This window comes from Anomaloglossus baeobatrachus, chromosome 3, assembly GCF_048569485.1.
Source record: "Anomaloglossus baeobatrachus isolate aAnoBae1 chromosome 3, aAnoBae1.hap1, whole genome shotgun sequence".
Lineage (NCBI taxonomy): Eukaryota > Metazoa > Chordata > Amphibia > Anura > Aromobatidae > Anomaloglossus > Anomaloglossus baeobatrachus.
The window spans coordinates 569,334,456-569,354,543 of NC_134355.1; positions in this window are offsets into that span (position 1 = coordinate 569,334,456).

Sequence of the window (20,088 nt, forward strand, 5' to 3'; positions counted from 1 at the left end):
TCAATACTGGTCATTAATTACAATATCCTATTGCACACCAGCCACAAAAAAATGGGATTTGTATGTTAATCCACCATTCAGATTATATGCAGGGTGACATTCATCATACAAGGTACATTAAATACAAATTCAATATTGGTCATTAATTACAATATCCTATTGCACATTAGCCACAAGGAAAAGGGATTTGTATGTTAATCCACCATTCAGATTATATGCAGGCTAACATTTACCATACAGGGTACATTTGATACGCATTACCTGACACACAAAGCAAATAATATTGCACGCATTAAGCAGTGACCCACAAGGTGGAGCTAAAAGAGCACCAAGCCTAGGATGCACGTTTCGCGTACCACTTTTTCAACCAGGCAAGGATAAAGTGGACAGATCAGGTACGGACAGGACCTTTTTAAACCCACCTACTGGGTCACATGTAATCATGTGACTAATCCCAGTGTACTAATGTGCGCATGCGCAGATGAGATCGCAGGTCCTTCTGAATCTCAATCCTAGTCTAAAACTCGCGCGCAGAGTGGGAGGGGGGACACGTCACCATCCCTCCCACTCCTGCGTCACTGCGTGATGTCAGATACCAGGGAGACACAGTGAACTTGGGCTCAAGTGTAATGCCGATATGGTTCTGCAATGTGTAGATAGGAAGTACACATGGTGATTATCACCAACGAATATGCCATAGCCATATGGACTGTGTATGGGAATATACCGGCAGAAACTAGAGGTGGGGAGACAAAAGGCGCAATAGGGTCTTACCCGATATAACAGGGGTGATGAGAAAGAAATAGGTACACTCACCTGATGGGGTTGTGCCAGTCACAACTCCTTCAAAAGCATGTGAGTGTCCGCGTGGTTCAAGCAGCGGCCCCGTGTAAGCGTAATGAAAATTATATATACAGGAGAAAAACGGGTATCTGCCGCGCTTAAAAACCACTGAGGCAGAAATGATATAAAAATCTCTTTTTTATTTACAGCATTCCTACGCGTTTCAGAGACAAAGACCGTCTCCTTCTTCAGGGAAAAAAAGAAATCAACAATGTTGATTTCTTTTTTTCCCTGAAGAAGGAGACGGTCTTTGTCTCTGAAACGCGTAGGAATGCTGTAAATAAAAAAGAGATTTTTATATCATTTCTGCCTCAGTGGTTTTTAAGCGCGGCAGATACCCATTTTTCTCCTGTATATATAATTTTCATTATGGGAATATACCAACTGTTGTGAATGTCATCCAAGGGGTTGATGGTTTGGAGCTCCCTCTGGTGGTCAGGACTCGGGGTGAAGCTGACTGTGACTCAACAGGTGTGGGAGTTTTAATTGGGAGTTTGGGAAGCCCAATTGCAGATAAGCCTGAGTTATATAGAAGAGCAGTGGCTGTTGGTTGGGGCCGGTGATAGATGTTGTTCCTCAGTCTATGAATTGGCTTGGAGTTTGTCCTTCCATTTATCCTGTGCCTGTCCCATTTTAGATAAGTTGCAAGTTCTTTGCTTTATTGCCTGATCCACACCTAAGGGTGTTTGTTTTGCTTTTTATTTTTATTAAAGTCTGTTTTCTTGCAGGAGAGGAATTGTCTTTCTGTTTTGAAGAGCATGGGGGTTCCCCCTCTACAGGCCCCACTGCAAGAAAAGGGAGATTGTCCCTGTTCTATTTGATTATTTGCACTTTTGTATTTCTTGTGTTTTTTTGATATTTTGTTTCTCCCATTATTTACAAGAGTACCCGATATAGTGGGGGAGAGTCCATGTGGTCTCAGTATTTTTTATTATCAGGAGATTGGTATTTTCTTGCAGGTTTTTTTTTGCTGGCCGCAATCAGTTATCTGTCCTGTCCTGTTTTATCTAGGAAGTCGGGCCTTACCTTTGCTAATGTAGCGCACAGAGAAGGGGGTACTCGGTCCCGGGCAGTAACAAATGGGAATGTCACTCTGGTGGCCCTTGCCCGGTCCCGTGCCCTGGGCCCCTTTTGTTAATGGGGGGTATTTACAGGGGAGATTAGAGTTTTTGTCATGTGACCCCACCTGCGTGTTGCGGTTAAGGATGGAGAACCACCGCTGCTGAATGTGGGTACTCCCAGGGCTGGTGGTAGTAGCAGCTGTGATGGTAGGTCCTCCGCAGGTAGGGCTGTGCCTGGGAGATGTAACGGGGGCAATAATGGGAACCACATCAGGTTTTCTTTAACAGTCTCTACTCACTGTAGACCCTTGGGTGCTGGTTCCGGTCCCGTATTGCCAGTTCCAGTTGGTGACCTGGGTGCTCTATCCCCAACATTCTCAGTTTAGTTGAGACCCCGAAGCCTGGAACTTTGGGGGTGCCCCAGCTGTGATACAGTGGTCTGTCTGTTCATCTGGCAGTGCGGACCCTGCAGGGAAGTAAGTGTCCGAACCCCGATCCTAGTTTACTGCTGATGCCCCCGGATCTGTAGGTCAGTGAGGCCCCTGGAGAGTCCTCACCATGCAGGTAATTGCCAGGCTGTATGAAACTGACGTCTGACCTAGGGCCCTGTGCCCTGTGCGTGCCAAGGTTCCAGTGGTGCTCCCTCGTACTGTCCCTGGGGTCTTGACTCCTGCCCAGAGGTCCTTAGGTGCTCCTATGCTGGCAACCTGACTCCCCTGCTCTCGGGTCACCGTTACACAGACCCACCTAGAGGCACGTCTGCTCTCCTCACTACATTCTCACAGACTGCTCCCTGTTCTTCCTGTCCCCTCCCACCAGGCTAACTAATCCCAGGGACTCGTTCCCATGGTGACCATCCCCTTACGTGGTTAACCCTCTATGCCCTGGTGTGAGTGGCTACTGGGAATTTAGGCATGTGTTGCTGTTGCTGGCACTGATGTTACAGGACCGAGGGCGTAGGTCCTGCATCCCCGGGAGGATGCAGTTCCCTGTAGTGCTCTGAGTGGCTCAGGGGTGCTACACTAATCTATATTTCCAATGTAGAAAGAGGAAAAAACGGCACTCACCAAATCATTGCTGTGCAGGTTGCGGCTTTATTTCAAGCGCAGAGGTTACATGTGCGGTGGGGGCTGGTGGGGAGGGAGAGGACGCCGGACACGTCAGACGACGGCCGTTTCGCACTTACACAGTGCTTCAGCTGGTCTGAGTAGGTATGACATCAGATCCTTTTTATCCACATACCACATGTGGCTGATGTCAAAACAATTAAAAATGTTAAAAACAATAATATATGCCCAAATCTTACTGGACACGCAACATAGTAGCAAAGATTTACACATATATGAAACAAACAAATGTGCACTGAATCAACCCAAGAATACACTAAGATCATTCCTTTCATTTAACCCTAGAGGGCCTGTGGCATTGAACTTCATAATAAATTCAGATTCCCTCCTAAGCAATAATTTATGGGAGTCACCTCCTCTAGATGGGGGTTCTATCAACTCAATCCCTGCAAAGGACAGAACACTCTGATCGAAATTATGACATTCATTTATATGGTTAATCAACCTTGTGGCCCCTAATCTGCTCACAATAGAGTTCCTATGCTCTCTGAACCTTACAAAAAGCTGCCGTATAGTTTTACCTATGTAGAAATATTTACACGGACAAAAAACTACATAAACGACCATTTTGGTCTTGCAAGTGATCAGGTGCTTTACTACATGTAAATGGCCACCAATCTCAAGAGTTCTACCGATTATGTGGAATCTGCAAAAAGAGCAGTCACCACAACGGTAGTTGCCAACAGGGCCACTATACTGCAACCAGGTTCTAGGAGGAATATACCGCTTTTTGACTATAATGTCACCAATGTTCTTGCATCGCCTGTGTGTCACAAGTGGCTTATTCAAGGCCATTTCTTTGAGTTCAGTTACACCCTCGATTATATGCCAGTTTTTATTTATGACCGATTTTATCTCACGGTCCATAGGGCCATACTTAAAATTGAATACAAAGCGATTTAAATGCTTTTTTTCACCTTTTTTCATAAGATTTTTATTACGTGGGTCTTTTTCAAGCAAGATTTTCTCTTCGGCTTGTTTTTGCATTAAATTAATTAAATCGAGGGGGTAACCTCTTTCCAAAAAACGTTGCCTGAGATCTGGGATAGTGGGAAAAAATCTCAAAACCAGTACAGGCTTTACTGGAGGGATAAAATCCTCCTTTTTTCCACCGACATCTCCAGGAAATAGTATAGATTTATTTCAAGAAATCGTTATGAGAGAGATGAGAGCATTAAAATACCCAGCTTTGAAAAATAACCTGTCCAAAAAAGAACAATCAGCTTTAAATAAAATCAAATCCCTCAAAAATGTCACAATAAGGAAGGCAGACAAGGGTGGGGCCACAGTCCTTATGACCACAGATTACTATTTAGAGGAAGCTAAACATCATTTAGATAATTGCTTAGTTTATCAAAAACTGGATAGTGATCCTACATACAAACTAAAGGAGAAATTGCGCAGCTTTTTAAATAAACACGTAACGACAGGCTTTATTACGAAGAATAGGGCTGAAAAATTGTTTCCCCTCTTCCCAACCAGACCACATTGGTACTGGTTACCTAAGGTACACAAGTCAGTTTCTAGGCCACCGGGGAGACCCATTGTTGCAGGATCTGGTTCTCTCACCGAGCCTCTCTCTGCGTATCTTGACTGGTTACTTCATCCCCTGTTGGAAACCATTCCCTCCTTTGTGAGGGACACTGGGGATTTAGTACAGCAACTTGAGCACTTTGAATGGCAGGAGACTTTCTGCTGGGCGTCATTGGACGTCGAGAGTTTATTTACCAGGATTCCACAACATCTTGGGATTGATTTGATAGTACAGATGCTGAGAGGGCTTGGTGAGAATGAACTTTTAATCAATTTTGTTGAAGAGGCACTAGCATTGGTACTGGGATACAATACCTTTAAGTTTGGTCATTCCTGGTACCTGCAAAAAAGTGGGGTTGCTATGGGGACCCCGGTGGCATGTACCCTAGCTAACCTATTCCTTGCACATCTTGAGGACAAGTTGATTTATAGCCTGGATAATCCCTACGTAAGACATATAAAGCAATATCAGCGCTTTGTAGATGATGTATTGATAATCTGGGATGGTAGTAAGGAACAATTTGAATCTTTTGTGGCATATTTGAATTTGGAAAATAATTACAATATGCTTTTCACATTTTCCTTTAGTGACAAAACTATAGAGTTCCTGGATGTGAAATTGATGGCCCAGGACGGGGGGATCACTCGGGAACTCTATAGAAAACCTACCACCGTCAATACATTGCTACACTATGGCAGTGCCCACCCAGGACACGTTTTGAGGTCGGTCCCATTCAGTCAATTTTTGAGATTGAACAGGATTACTAACAATCCGGATATACTGCATACTCAAACAATAGATCTCAGGCAACGTTTTTTGGAAAGAGGTTACCCCCTCGATTTAATTAATTTAATGCAAAAACAAGCCGAAGAGAAAATCTTGCTTGAAAAAGACCCACGTAATAAAAATCTTATGAAAAAAGGTGAAAAAAAGCATTTAAATCGCTTTGTATTCAATTTTAAGTATGGCCCTATGGACCGTGAGATAAAATCGGTCATAAATAAAAACTGGCATATAATCGAGGGTGTAACTGAACTCAAAGAAATGGCCTTGAATAAGCCACTTGTGACACACAGGCGATGCAAGAACATTGGTGACATTATAGTCAAAAAGCGGTATATTCCTCCTAGAACCTGGTTGCAGTATAGTGGCCCTGTTGGCAACTACCGTTGTGGTGACTGCTCTTTTTGCAGATTCCACATAATCGGTAGAACTCTTGAGATTGGTGGCCATTTACATGTAGTAAAGCACCTGATCACTTGCAAGACCAAAATGGTCGTCTATGTAGTTTTTTGTCCGTGTAAATATTTCTACATAGGTAAAACTATACGGCAGCTTTTTGTAAGGTTCAGAGAGCATAGGAACTCTATTGTGAGCGGATTAGGGGCCACAAGGTTGATTAACCATATAAATGAATGTCATAATTCCGATCAGAGTGTTCTGTCCTTTGCAGGGATTGAGTTGATAGAACCCCCATCTAGAGGAGGTGACTCCCATAAATTATTGCTTAGGAGGGAATCTGAATTTATTATGAAGTTCAATGCCACAGGCCCTCTAGGGTTAAATGAAAGGAATGATCTTAGTGTATTCTTGGGTTGATTCAGTTCACATTTGTTTGTTTCATATATGTGTAAATCTTTGCTACTATGTTGCGTGTCCAGTAAGATTTGGGCATATATTATTGTTTTTAACATTTTTAATTGTTTTGACATCAGCCACATGTGGTATGTGGATAAAAAGGATCTGATGTCATACCTACTCAGACCAGCTGAAGCACTGTGTAAGTGCGAAACGGCCGTCGTCTGACGTGTCCGGCGTCCTCTCCCTCCCCACCAGCCCCCACCGCACATGTAACCTCTGCGCTTGAAATAAAGCCGCAACCTGCACAGCAATGATTTGGTGAGTGCCGTTTTTTCCTCTTTCTACATTGGATACAATCTGAACTTTATGCATATGTGCACCCCGGATCAGCTGTGATTCAGCCTGCATGCTTGGATTCACAAAAAGTCCATGGTTGTTGCTGAGTAGTGCCCTGCCCTCCTCTCATCCACTTTGTAATCTATATTTCCTATCTGTGTCTAGTGTTTTCTCACATCACCATTGGCTTTTTATGTTGGGGGCTTGCTATTTTTTTTGGGGACTACTCTGAGGCAAAATAGGTTTCCTCATTTCTATTTGTGAGGTGTAGTAAGTTTCTCCGGCTGTAACGAGGCATCTAGATGTGTTTAGGAACGCTCCACGGCTACTTCTAGTGTGGTCTGACAGATAGGGGATTGCGGTCAGCTCAGGTTCCAACTACTCTTGTTTTTTTTTGCTGATGGGATTTTTGTGATCAATCCTCGGTGACCAGATCATAACAAGCAACCCTATGGAAATACAAACATGCAAACTGCAATGTGAATACATTATATGGAAATCCCACAATATACACATTATGCAGAAACCAATGGCATTCAAATACCCAATTTACATAACTCGCATGTATGCATTAGCAGTAACCACACAGATACCTAAGGAACATAATTATAAGTATAAACAATTATAAAACCAAAAATATGAAAGACGCATCTGGAGATGATTGGAATACACACTGCAAACAGGTGGTGACGTAAAGATGTTAATCAGTCCAGTGCAGGTGCGAAATTCACAAGATGTCAATCCCATATATATCCTGTCACATGCACAGGTCACGTGATAAATCACATTTTTTTGTACTACAGGATATATAATGTTCGATGGAAAATTCTTTCGCATTACCCACGCCCCTGAACACTCCGGTCATACGTATATTATGGCAGGCTCCACAGTGGTCACATGGCTAGCAACCACTAATGGGGCGAGTAGCCCCAAATGGGTTTGCTAAAGTGGGGGCATTATGGCTGTGCAACAGGATGTCTCTGCGAGTTTTTGATCTTCAAGCTGTCATAGCAGGTTCACCCATGATGCATTTCCCGAGAACAGGATCTGTACGTAAAATGGGTCAATGTTTTTTCAAGATCGACCTCATGGTTTCCCATTTCTCATTGAAAGTCCCAATAAATCGGATGATATTCTGATCGTCGTCTTTCCTCCCTTTGCTGGATAGTAATTGTTGTCTCTTTGTATTTTTGCCCTGTTATAACCACATCTCACACAGCAACGGCTATATCCCCTTTCAAAAATCGAGTTTGTAGATCAATGGCTTGTTTTTCAAAGGCCTCTGGGGTAGAGCAGATCCGCTGCATGCATAGATATTATCCGATTGGGACAGCCCTAACTGTACTAGAATGGTCAGAGGAGGATGCGTGCAAAAGTGCATGCACAGACGTGTCTTTCCTGTAGACGTCCATTTGTAACTGGAGCTCCCTGACCACCATTAAAGAAATATCAAGGAAATCCATCCTCTCAGCATCAAACTTAAACGTGAGTCTGATATTAAAAAGATTCTGATTTAATACATCCATGAATGATCGAAGTTGCTCCACTGTACCCTGCCAAAGTATAAGGATATCGTCGATATACCTCATCCAGCACTGCACATGGGAAGCGGCCCCATGCCCCCATCGCCAAACATCTCCCTTTCCCAAAGGCCGAAGAAGAGGTTAGCGTACGAGGAAGTGCAGGCCGCACCCATGGCAGTGCCGCACGTCTGCAAATAGAAACAATCCCTAAATACAAAGAAATTGTGAGACAAGATATAGTGGAGCAACTCAATGATCAATTCACAGAGAAAACAATATGGATAAAAGAAATCCAGGTTTAATGCTGCGCTAGAAACCACATGAATCCAAGAGTATGTGATGAAATCCTTTTTCTTTATTTCTGCAGAAATAAAGAAATACCCTGTCCCGGTCCACTTCGGATCTCCGGCAGCCGTCTTCCCGTCTCCTGACAGACACAGACCATCGTCTGCCACCTAGCCAGCATGCCGGGGCTCCAACCCCGACGCCTCTCCTCTCTGGCTTGCACTTCAACTTCACTTTCTCCTACTACAACTGTCAGCTCAAACCTCCAACTTCAACTACTCAACTCAACTCCAAAACTTCACTTAACTTAACTACTACTTTTCCGGCCCCGGGTTCTCTAGACCCCTAGGTGGGCGTTTTCCTTCCGCCTGGTCCCGCCCACTGGTGTGCCTTTCCTACCCTGGGGGGTGACTAGGGTTTTGTTGGCTTGGTGTAACCCTGTGAGGGAAGGTGTTATGTGGGGGCTATTTGGTGTGTGACCACCTGGCGACGCCAGGGCGTCACATATGCATGAAACTGCTCATGCTCTACCCATGTATGTTACTCTGACAATCTTACTGTGCTAAAAAAATGGCTAGCGGGCATCCCCATCCACCAACCGCCCCATGAACCATGTCTGCTGCTTCTTCCTCCTCCACCACAGTCAAAAATGTTCTCATATAGGTCTCCGGCCTCAGGAACTTCACTTGTTTACCCACTGCAGCCGGGGTGAGTGAGAATCCATTAGCTGTTATGGAAGTGGACATGCCTGGTGTTTTTGACCCATCTGAGACATTGAACACATCACATGTTTATCAATCCATCATAATATCTCTGCCTTCACCTCCCTCATAGTCCACCAGTTTCTCGTGAACACCCTACTACACTCTCTGTCAGAATAACAGCCAGCTCTCAGTCCTGCAGTTGTGGTCACATAAAAGATCATTTCCTTCTACATATGCCAAAGCTAAGAGCTTGAACTTCACCATATCTAAAATGTTGTCCATGAGAATGATACCTTTTCGCCTGGTGGATATAGACGGTTTCCAAAACCTGATGGCTGTGGCAGTCCCCCAGTACCATTTGCCCAGTCACTATTACTTCTCTAATAAAGTTGTGCCTGCGCTACACCAATTGTAGACAACATCACCTATTACTTGAAAAACCAGTGTCTGACAGGGTGCATTTCACCACTGTCACCTGGACAAGCAAACATGGCCAGGAGCGTTAACTCTCACTCACTGGGCACTGGGTGACTCTGGTGGCTGTGGTGGCAGGCGGGAAGGAGCTGCTCCACAAGTTCTAGAATCCCCAAGGCTTGTGGGACAAACCTCTTTATCTATCACTTCCTCCACTGCTTCTGCCTCCTTCATCTCCTCTAGGTCCTCTACGTGCACCTTCAATGTCTCCCTTAATGTAACAAGCATTCCAACAGTGCAGAGAGAATCCCCTCACCTCCGTACAGTGCTGCCATGGCTCAACACAATCAGGCAGTGTTGAAATTAAAATTCATGGGAGAACTCAGTCACACAGCTGCAGAGTTGTGGGCAGCTCTCCAGGCTGAGTTTCAGCAATGGCTGTCTCCATTGAACCTGGAGTCAGGGTAGGTCATGTGCGATAACAGTGCAAACCTGGTGGCAGCACTACCCTCACACATGTGCCTTGCTTGGCTCATGTCCTCATCTTGGTTGTACAGCAATTTCTAGGTCTCTATCCCAGTCTGGAAGAAGTGTTGCATAAGACAAGAGGAAGCAGAGGAGGATGCAGAAGGGATACCAATATCTCTAAGGTCCGGACGTGTTGTCACACAGGTGGGTGGCAAGGTAAAGTGTAACAATTGAGGTGAGCTCATGGTACCAGACAAACTGTTAGTGGAAGTGTAAAAGCCCAGGAAGAAAAGGAGGAGGAGGAGGAGGAGGAGGAGGAGAAAGAGGTAATCGGCGCACAACATTCATTTTCTATTGAACAGATCATGAACTTGGACCTCACGGAGGCGCAGACATACGAGCACTTTCTTGCTGCATCTCCAATATGATTCCAGAATTTTTACGATTAGAACCAGTGCTGACTACTGGGTTGCCATTCTGTTAGATCCACAAGTACAAGAGTAAATTTTGCCAGATGCTCCCCCCCCAGAAAGGAACACATGCATGCTGGAGTATAGAAACAAGCTTGTACACAAACTTAAGAGTGCTTTTCCCCAACACCGCAGTGAAGCACCCAGTGTATATCATAGTTCTTCACGTCAAACACCGGTAGCGTTGAGTCGTCATTGCAGAAACATTAGCAGCATCAACAGTTTAAGTGGCCAAGGCTATTTTTGCAACTTGTGGAACACATTTTTTACACCATCCTGTGCATCAGCAGAACAGAGAACAAGTTTAACATATAGTGAACAACTGAAGAAGATGGTGCAGGAGTATCTCAAGCTCAATATCAATGCCATCAGGGGTGGGTCAGACCCTTTTGTATTTTGGGCTTCAAAAATGGAAGAGTTGCCTGAGCTCGCATGTCACACCTTGGAGTTTTTGTCATGCCAGGCAGCCAGCGTTCTCTCAGAGCGTGTCTTCAGCGCTGCTGGTGTGTCCTGTTCGATAAGCGCAATGAATGTGAAGACCACCTAACTTTCATCAAGACGAACAAGTTATGGATCTCCAATGACTTTTCCACCCCAGTTGCGGACTGTGCAGACTAGGTAATATTCTACTTTTCAGTGTGCTCCATTGATATTGCATTATTGCAGTCTATGACACCTTTGTCATGGCTTCTGTGGCTTCTATTGCTACTGTTGCTGAAATTATTAACAATTGCCTTAGTGGTATTTAAAGTTCAAATGAAATATCTGTACAACGACTTATACTAATTGTATAACATTTTTGATTCCTTCCCTTCCTTTATTTGTTATATAACCTTTCTAATAAAAATATTTTAACCAAGTGCCTTGGTGGTGTAATAATCATGCATTGTGTCCACCACTGTTACTTTTACACTTTGGATTTTTGATATATATGAAGCACCTACTATTCCTCCTACTCCTCGTCCTTTTGCTTCCTCATGGGTCATGAAAAGCCTATTTTTTTTATTATTTTTTTTAAATGGAGACTCTTATCCAGGTCTCCTTGTTGTGTGTTGCCTGTAGTGGCACTCATCCACCTACAGTACCTCTTGATTTGAAAATTATAAATGCTGGGCCATACCCTGTGTGATGCATGGCCCATGGCAGACTGCTGTGAAAAGACACTAAGGGTACTCTGGGGCAATTGATGCCACTGTCCTGCTGTCTGCCTCTAAATTTTGGAAATATAGAGACTCCAAGATGAGTCTCCCAGTTGTATCTGGTCTGTAATAGCAGGGTTCTCAAAGCAACTCCTGTCACTCTTCTAATATTTTTTATGTTAATACTCTAGGAAGTTAATAGCTGTGCCACAACAGGTTGCCTCCACTGTAAAAGATTTGAGCTGTTTTGGCACCTTTTGGGCCCCCCTAACGGTGTTGTCTATGCATTTTCTTTTGACTCACATTTAATTTAAAGGGATCTGCTAGGTTCGGCGAACCGTTCAGCGAACACAGTATCATGCGAGTGACACCGGAAGTATGGTGCAGAACATGACACACTACAACACAAAGGTACACCAGGGACACTTTAACAACAGTGGGCCCTAGCACTAGTGAGGTGGAAAATGGGACACCTCATTCACTAACCTGCAACTGTACACTACTAGCCAGTCCATGTTCCGCACCTGTTGCCAAACAGGATACCTGAGACCCTCGCAGATCCTGTAATAGCCCAGACTAGTGAGCTGGCAGGTGAGGGGGGACGGAAAGTTTTTTTCAGCTCACCCGTAGTATTATTTCACCTGGCTCCAGGACCCAGAACGGTGCAGGGATATGAATTCCGTGTTCAGGAATATAAAGCAGCAAGTGGTGGAAATTCCTTTCCTGATCCAGCAACACGTCCGAGATAGATGTGAATTAAAAATTCATTTTATTGAAAAATTGTTAAAACACCAATCATCAGAATGACATCCAAAAAATGTTTTCTTTAAAAAGAAAGCATCTTACGCGTTTCTGGCCATTGTGGCCCTTAGTCATAGACATATGTTATCCAAATGAAACACATAATATATAGAAAAAAAAAAAAAAAAAAAAAACCTCTTCACTTCCCAGAATGCTACATCCGGTCAAACATACACAGGTTAACCCAATTATGTCAGTAAGGCAGCAGCCTAATACATTGCAAAAAAGAGATCTTCCTGAATCAATTTAACCCTTTGGGATGTGCCAAATGTAATTCATTAAATTCCATAAGATCCCATACAGGAAAAATGTATATCCATTAATCTACATGGATTGACACTTTTCAAAGAAATGGATCAATTATGAATAATGATTACAAGCATAAGCATACCTGTATGCAATAAATACCGAAAGCATTCAGAACAATAATCAACATATCAGTATATATACATTAAATCACTTTTGATATTCATGCCCATTGGCATGCAGGTATTGTATGTCAAAATCCACCTGGCTTCCCTGTCCCGCAGTATCTGAATACGATCTCCACCTCTTCTAGGGGCTGGAATCTGTTCCACAGCATTCACTTTAAAGGAACTAACATCCCCATTGTGATTATATAAAAAATGCTGTGAAGCCCCTGACAAATTCCTAGAGGCGGGATTCATAATATCATATAAATGTTCCCCAATGCGTCTCCTTAAAGTGCGGCATGTGGAGCCTACATACTGTTTGCGACATTTTTCGCAAGTTATAACATAAACGCAGTGATCTGAACTGCAGTTGATGAAAGAATTAATTTTATAGCGTTTCCCAGTAGTGGAATTAACACTCTCTTTGGTATTATACATATGAGAGCATGTCCCACACTGCTTTTTGCCGCACTTATAGGAGCCACATGTAGGTAACCAGTTTTTTATTGAACTGCATGCAGGTTTTGCCAGATATGCATCACTAGGAGAGATGAGACTGCCAATAGTAGGGGCACGTCTAGAAACAAATCTACAACATGTGTCCAGAATATTTTTAAGAGTTTTATCCACAGATAAAATAGGCAAAAACTTGCGTACAATCTCAGTAATTTTCCAAAAGCTATTACTATATTGGGTAGAAAATACTGGAACACTGTTCTGATTTGTTTTTTCCATAGGAATTTTCTGCTTCAAATAGTGTGCTCTGGATTCAAGATTTACTCTATTCCACTGCTGGTGTTGAACCTGTGGATTTAAAAGAATGCATGCAGAAAATGGAGAAATCTATGTCCTCCAGGGTGCGCACCTGGTGGGATTGCATGACGTTGCAAAAATACATTGAGAATTCTATGATACCTCGGGGCTTGCGTATTAAAAAACAACCTACTTTTATGTTTGATTCAGAATTTTTGGTGTCATGGAATGCAATTTTATCAGAGTGCTCCACTAAATTAATGAAGCTCATAGTGGAGAGAGAACAATCCAGGATCATAACTCTGGAGGAGGAGATCAAAGAACTGGATGCATCGCTTGTGAAATATAAGGATGATTCCTCGTATACAAAGCTTAAAAAGGATGTTTTTGAACGACTTGAGAAATTAGAAAATGACATCACGGAAACTAAACGAAGAAAATTCACCCGTGATAGGAGAGACTATGACAATAATGAGGTGTACACATGGCGGGATATCAGAGCTATGAGAAATACAAAGTCTATACTAAGGAATAGCTCGGATGACTACAGATTAAACCGGCGTGAATCACGGGTGAGTTTTTCTTCTACAGAATTAGACACCACTGAGGGAGAATCAGATCCTGAACCCCTGGCCGGGACGTCAGAACGTAACAGCAGTAATAATAATTTTTTAGGCCAAGGAGCCAAAAAAAACAGAAACCAACAAGGAGGTCGGGGAGGAAACATAAACCAAATAAAAACTCATGGTTATTCGTTCAGGAATCGCAAGTGAAAAATGGCAATGAATTCACAGTTCTCAATTTATCAGCTACTATTCTTTCTGAGGATGAAACCAATGTACTCAGGAGAGGCCTGAATTTTGTGCCAAGTAGGAACTTTGATTTATATTCCACCTTCAAAGACGTGAATAAATTCGTCAGGCAATTGACTATAAAGAAACATTTTTTTCAGCCAGAAACAGAAGATCATGATACTAGTGAGAGAAGGTTGTTCCCAAATCAATTTGAGAATTTAATGTTTATGGAGCAGGTTACTTTGCAGAATTTGGAATCATTGAGTACCAACAGTGGGGAAGATCTAGATTTAATAACTGACACTGATTTTTCCAGTAGAGTGCCAAATCCGCAGTTTTATCCTTTGGCTTCAAGATCTCCTGCCATGGATGACTATCAGCATGTGGTGTTCGAGGAGCTTAAAAAGCTGCATGCGGTTAATAGTGGAATCCTGGATAATGACAACATGACCGTCCAGGAACGAACAGCCTTGAATAAATTAAAATCCAACGATAGAATCATTATTAAAAACTCAGATAAAGGCGGCTCAGTGGTGATCTTGGACCGTGGCCTCTATGAAGGACAATTACAGCTTATGTTAAATGATGAACGGACATACCGCAAAGTTGATAGTGATCCAACTATTGGAATACGGACAGACTTACAACTATTACTGCAGAGAGGTGCAGACATGGGATTATTAACTGAGAAACAATTGGAGTATATGGTGCCTGAAACATCTAGGATCCCTTTATTCCATGCACTTCCAAAGACCCATAAGGGTGTTTTTCCTCCACCCTTTAGGCCAATCGTGTCTGGAATAGGGTCCCTGTTTGAAAACATCGGAACATGGCTGGATGAGAGGCTCCAGCCTCTTATGAAGTCCTCTCCAGCATACATCAGGGACTCTAAACATGTTCTTACTGTAATGCAGGAAATTGAATGGCAAGAAGGCTACTCATGGATAAGTAGTGATGTTACTGCTTTGTATTCGTCTATACCCCACAATTTGGCTTTAATTGCATTACAGGAACAGATGCTGGTTTGTACAAGCTATTCGGAAGAATTACAAGAATTTATTTTGGATATAATTTCTTTTTTGCTCAAAAATAATTATTTTATTTTTTTGAATCAGTTTTACATCCAGATCTGTGGCTGTAGCATGGGGGCAAAATTCTCACCATCACTAGCCAATATTTACATGAATTGGTGGGAGAAGCAGTTCATTTACAACTCTTGGAACCCTTTTCTTTCAGATATATTCTGGTATGGTCGCTTCATAGACGATATTTTGATAATATGGCGTGGATGTGAAGCGGCCATACCAGACTTTTTTAAGTACATTAATTCTAACATGTTCAATCTGAAATTTGTTTCTTGTAGCCAGCGGGAGTCTATTTCCTTCTTAGATCTCACTCTTGTTGGTGACTCAGTGAACAAACGAGTTAACTCTGAGCTCTACAGGAAAGATGTATCAGGGAACTCCCTTCTTTATGCTACTAGCCACCATCCTAAGCATATAGTAAGGAATATACCTGTGGGGGAATATGTTAGGGCCAGGAGATCTTGCAGTACTGAGACAGCCTATATAAGAGAATGCGAGGTCATTGATGGTAGACTGCGGATTAGGGGTTATGATAGAGCAATGATTAATAGAGCCAAGACTAAAGTAAATCTTGAATCCAGAGCACACTATTTGAAGCAGAAAATTCCTATGGAAAAAACAAATCAGAACAGTGTTCCAGTATTTTCTACCCAATATAGTAATAGCTTTTGGAAAATTACTGAGATTGTACGCAAGTTTTTGCCTATTTTATCTGTGGATAAAACTCTTAAAAATATTCTGGACACAGGTTGTAGATTTGTTTCTAGACGTGCCCCTACTATTGGCAGTCTCATCTCTCCTAGTGATGCATATCTGGCAAAACCTGCATGCAGTTCAATAAAAAACTGGTTACCTACATGTGGCTCCTATAAGTGCGGCAAAAAGCAGTGTGGGACATGCTCTCATATGTACAATACCAAAGAGAGTGTTAATTCCACTACTGGGAAACGCTATAAAATTAATTCTTTCATCAACTGCAGTTCAGATCACTGCGTTTATGTTATAACTTGCGAAAAATGTCGCAAACAGTATGTAGGCTCCACATGCCGCACTTTAAGGAGACGCATTGGGGAACATTTATATGATATTATGAATCCCGCCTCTAGGAATTTGTCAGGGGCTTCACAGCATTTTTTATATAATCACAATGGGGATGTTAGTTCCTTTAAAGTGAATGCTGTGGAACAGATTCCAGCCCCTAGAAGAGGTGGAGATCGTATTCAGATACTGCGGGACAGGGAAGCCAGGTGGATTTTGACATACAATACCTGCATGCCAATGGGCATGAATATCAAAAGTGATTTAATGTATATATATTGATATGTTGATTATTGTTCTGAATGCTTTCGGTATTTATTGCATACAGGTATGCTTATGCTTGTAATCATTATTCATAATTGATCCATTTCTTTGAAAAGTGTCAATCCATGTAGATTAATGGATATACATTTTTCCTGTATGGGATCTTATGGAATTTAATGAATTACATTTGGCACATCCCAAAGGGTTAAATTGATTCAGGAAGATCTCTTTTTTGCAATGTATTAGGCTGCTGCCTTACTGATATAATTGGGTTAACCTGTGTATGTTTGACCGGATGTAGCATTCTGGGAAGTGAAGAGGTTTTTTTTTTTTTTTTTTCTATATATTATGTGTTTCATTTGGATAACATATGTCTATGACTAAGGGCCACAATGGCCAGAAACGCGTAAGACGCTTTCTTTTTAAAGAAAACATTTTTTGGATGTCATTCTGATGATTGGTGTTTTAACAATTTTTCAATAAAATGAATTTTTAATTCACATCTATCTCGGACGTGTTGCTGGATCAGGAAAGGAATTTCCACCACTTGCAGGTGAGGGGGGACACTATCTCCACCACTGCACTAATAAAACACCAAGGGAAGGAAAGATAGACAGGGTGAAACACAACAACAGACTGCTGCAGTCAGCACCAAGACTGCAGCCTACACAGCAACTTGCAGAAGGGCTCCACCAGCTCCTTCCACCTCCAGGCCAAGCATCCAAATGACTATGAATAACCAGCACCCTGTACTGGGAGCAGACGGTATATATAGGGACTGGTAGTGGTTCAAACCAGAAACACCTGAGAAGATAATAAGAATGCTTGCTGGCAAGGAATACTGACATTAACTCTCTCCTCCCCAAAGGAAAGGAAAAATATTTAATCTGAGAGTCTCCTAAAGCAAAGAGACTCTGGCTCAGCACCTGCTGTCAATAGCCTCTACAACAAAGAGACGACAGGGACACACAGGCGAGCTTGGCGAATGTGAACCAAGCTCATAAAAGTGTGGTGATGTGCTAAAAATTATTCCTTTCAGTAGTTAGTGGTTTTGGTGGATAAAGCTTCTGCTTCTAACAGCGTGATTGATATGGCTACAAGGGGGTGTCACCCGAACATTTTTGCTACTTTTGCAGTTGTTTTGTAGTGAAAGAAACAACAGAAGAACATTACGGACTTCATTTAAAAAAGTCATAGGCTCCACACATAAACTGTTCTGTTCATGTTGAAGAACTACTACAGTGGTCTAAAAGGCAAAAAAGAGCTTTTGGTTTTTGGTGCCTACAGCAAAATCACAGTGGTGACTGCTAGTTTTGTACCTGCAACGTGGAGGGTTTCAACCTTACAAATAACAAGGAAATTATATACTGTATCTGGACCTCCCGTGAGTGATTTGTCCGGTGCCGCATGGTCCCTTCTCTTCCTGAGAAAGTTGAAGATACACCTGATTCAGAAGATATAGAACTTGAAGTGCAGGATTCTGCCGAAGACTTTCATGCTAGTTCCAACGAGCTACAACTTTTTTCACAGTTCAAATTAAATTATTCATTCAGTCATTTACATAGTTACTAGTTACATAGGTTGAAAAAAAACCTAGGTCCATCTAGTTCAACCTCTCTCCTTCCTCCACCAATTATACATTTTTTTCACTATATCATTTATAACTGCCAATTTTTATATGTACTGAGGAATTCCTCCAGCCTTTTTTTTAAAAGCTGTTAAAATATCTGATGTCTGACATTATTACCACTTGCAGTAGGGCATTCCACAGTCTGTCTGCTTTAATTGGAAAGAACCTTTTCCTATTTAGCTGCTGAAATCACCTTTTTTCCACCCACAGTGAGTGCCCCCTGGTACTTATTATTGTCTTTGAAATATATAAGTAATTAGCTAGTCCTTTGTATTGGCCAAACATGTATTTATACATATAATTGAGATCTTGTCACACAGAGTTTTGCACAAACTTCCCTGACTGCCATGGCGGCATCAGGCTCTCCTCACAGTGCAGATTCTGATACTCTGCCGAAAGTTTCTCTGGTGTCTGGGCTCAAGACAGACAGACTCGGTCGTTGACCTGCTGTATGCTGAATCATATTCAGGCTAGTAACAGTTAATATCTGCTAGTATTTTGTTAGTTTCCTTTAGTCACATGTGGTGAGGACACCAATCACATCTACTGCCCTTCTATTTAAGCAGGATGAAATCTTCTACCTATGCAGCTATAGACTCTATGTTGGTCTGTGAGAAGTGGTGTCCCAGATTCAGTGGTGAAAATTGTGCTGTTTGGTTTTTTTGCTTTTTGCAGTTTTGGAAGTTTACCCCTGTTGTTTTGTAGCTTCCTTACCTCCTTGTGTTCCTTCTCTTATTGTTTTTACCCATGTGTGTGCGCGCTGTGTGACAGAGTTTTGTTATTTCTCTTGTCTGTCTATATCTGTGACTTTCAATACACTCCTGTTTCAACCCTCCCTGGGGGGGGAGGGAAAAAGATCAGGGCTGGTCAGCAGTAGGGCTAGGAAGGAGACTTAGGCGTCACCACCATTAGCGGTATCTCTGAGAATAGGAATAGCATAGGGCCCCCTAGTTTGAGGGACAGCTTGTGGACCCCAGTTTCCCACTATTCCAGATTTATTGTGACATTATAGCTGGCCATACTTTATACTCCTTAGAAAGATAAAGTTGGAGTAATTACACATGTTTTTATGATACAAAAAAATATTTATTTTAATGATACAAAATTACACTCATGATACACCCAATTATAAAAACGTTTAAAAGATTGAAGTATTGCAGCGTATGATGCACACAAAAATGGAGGAAAAACACCACGGTTAGACCTCTGATTTCACCTGTGTTGATTGAAATCGGGTACACATAGTTATCATGTCATGGTTCTTTAATATAAAAGGAAATCAATATATGATCAGGACTGAAGTTCACACCCCAAACATATCTTAAAGTGTCTATAATGTTAATTCATTTAAGCATATTAGCTACTTGTGAGCTGTCCCAACACATATTAAATCTTGGGGCAATGAAAAAAGCCCAGTCTGTACGACCATGCAGATAAAACTTGCCCACACAATTGGTTTGGAGTCACTGAGTTGCAGAAGAAAAATCACACACTCCTGTATTAAATCGTATTCAATGATTATGCTCTATAGACACATATTGAGCAGCCTTAATTATAACAGGGTGGCATAAAACAGTAACTCTAGATGCAATAAGGCAGTGATTCCTTTACCAATGTGGCAGGCAAGGCTGAAGTAACACTCAGTGTGTCAGTTTCCCAAAGACTGGATTTCACTGCAGTGTGAAGGACTCCGATCCTGAACAGTCAGGTGCCATATAAGTATGAAAAAGTACCTGGAACACATTAGATCTACTTGAAATAAATTGATGTGAAATCAAAATAGTTTTACCATACCCATGTTGGTGTATAGCAGGTGTCTCCTCCT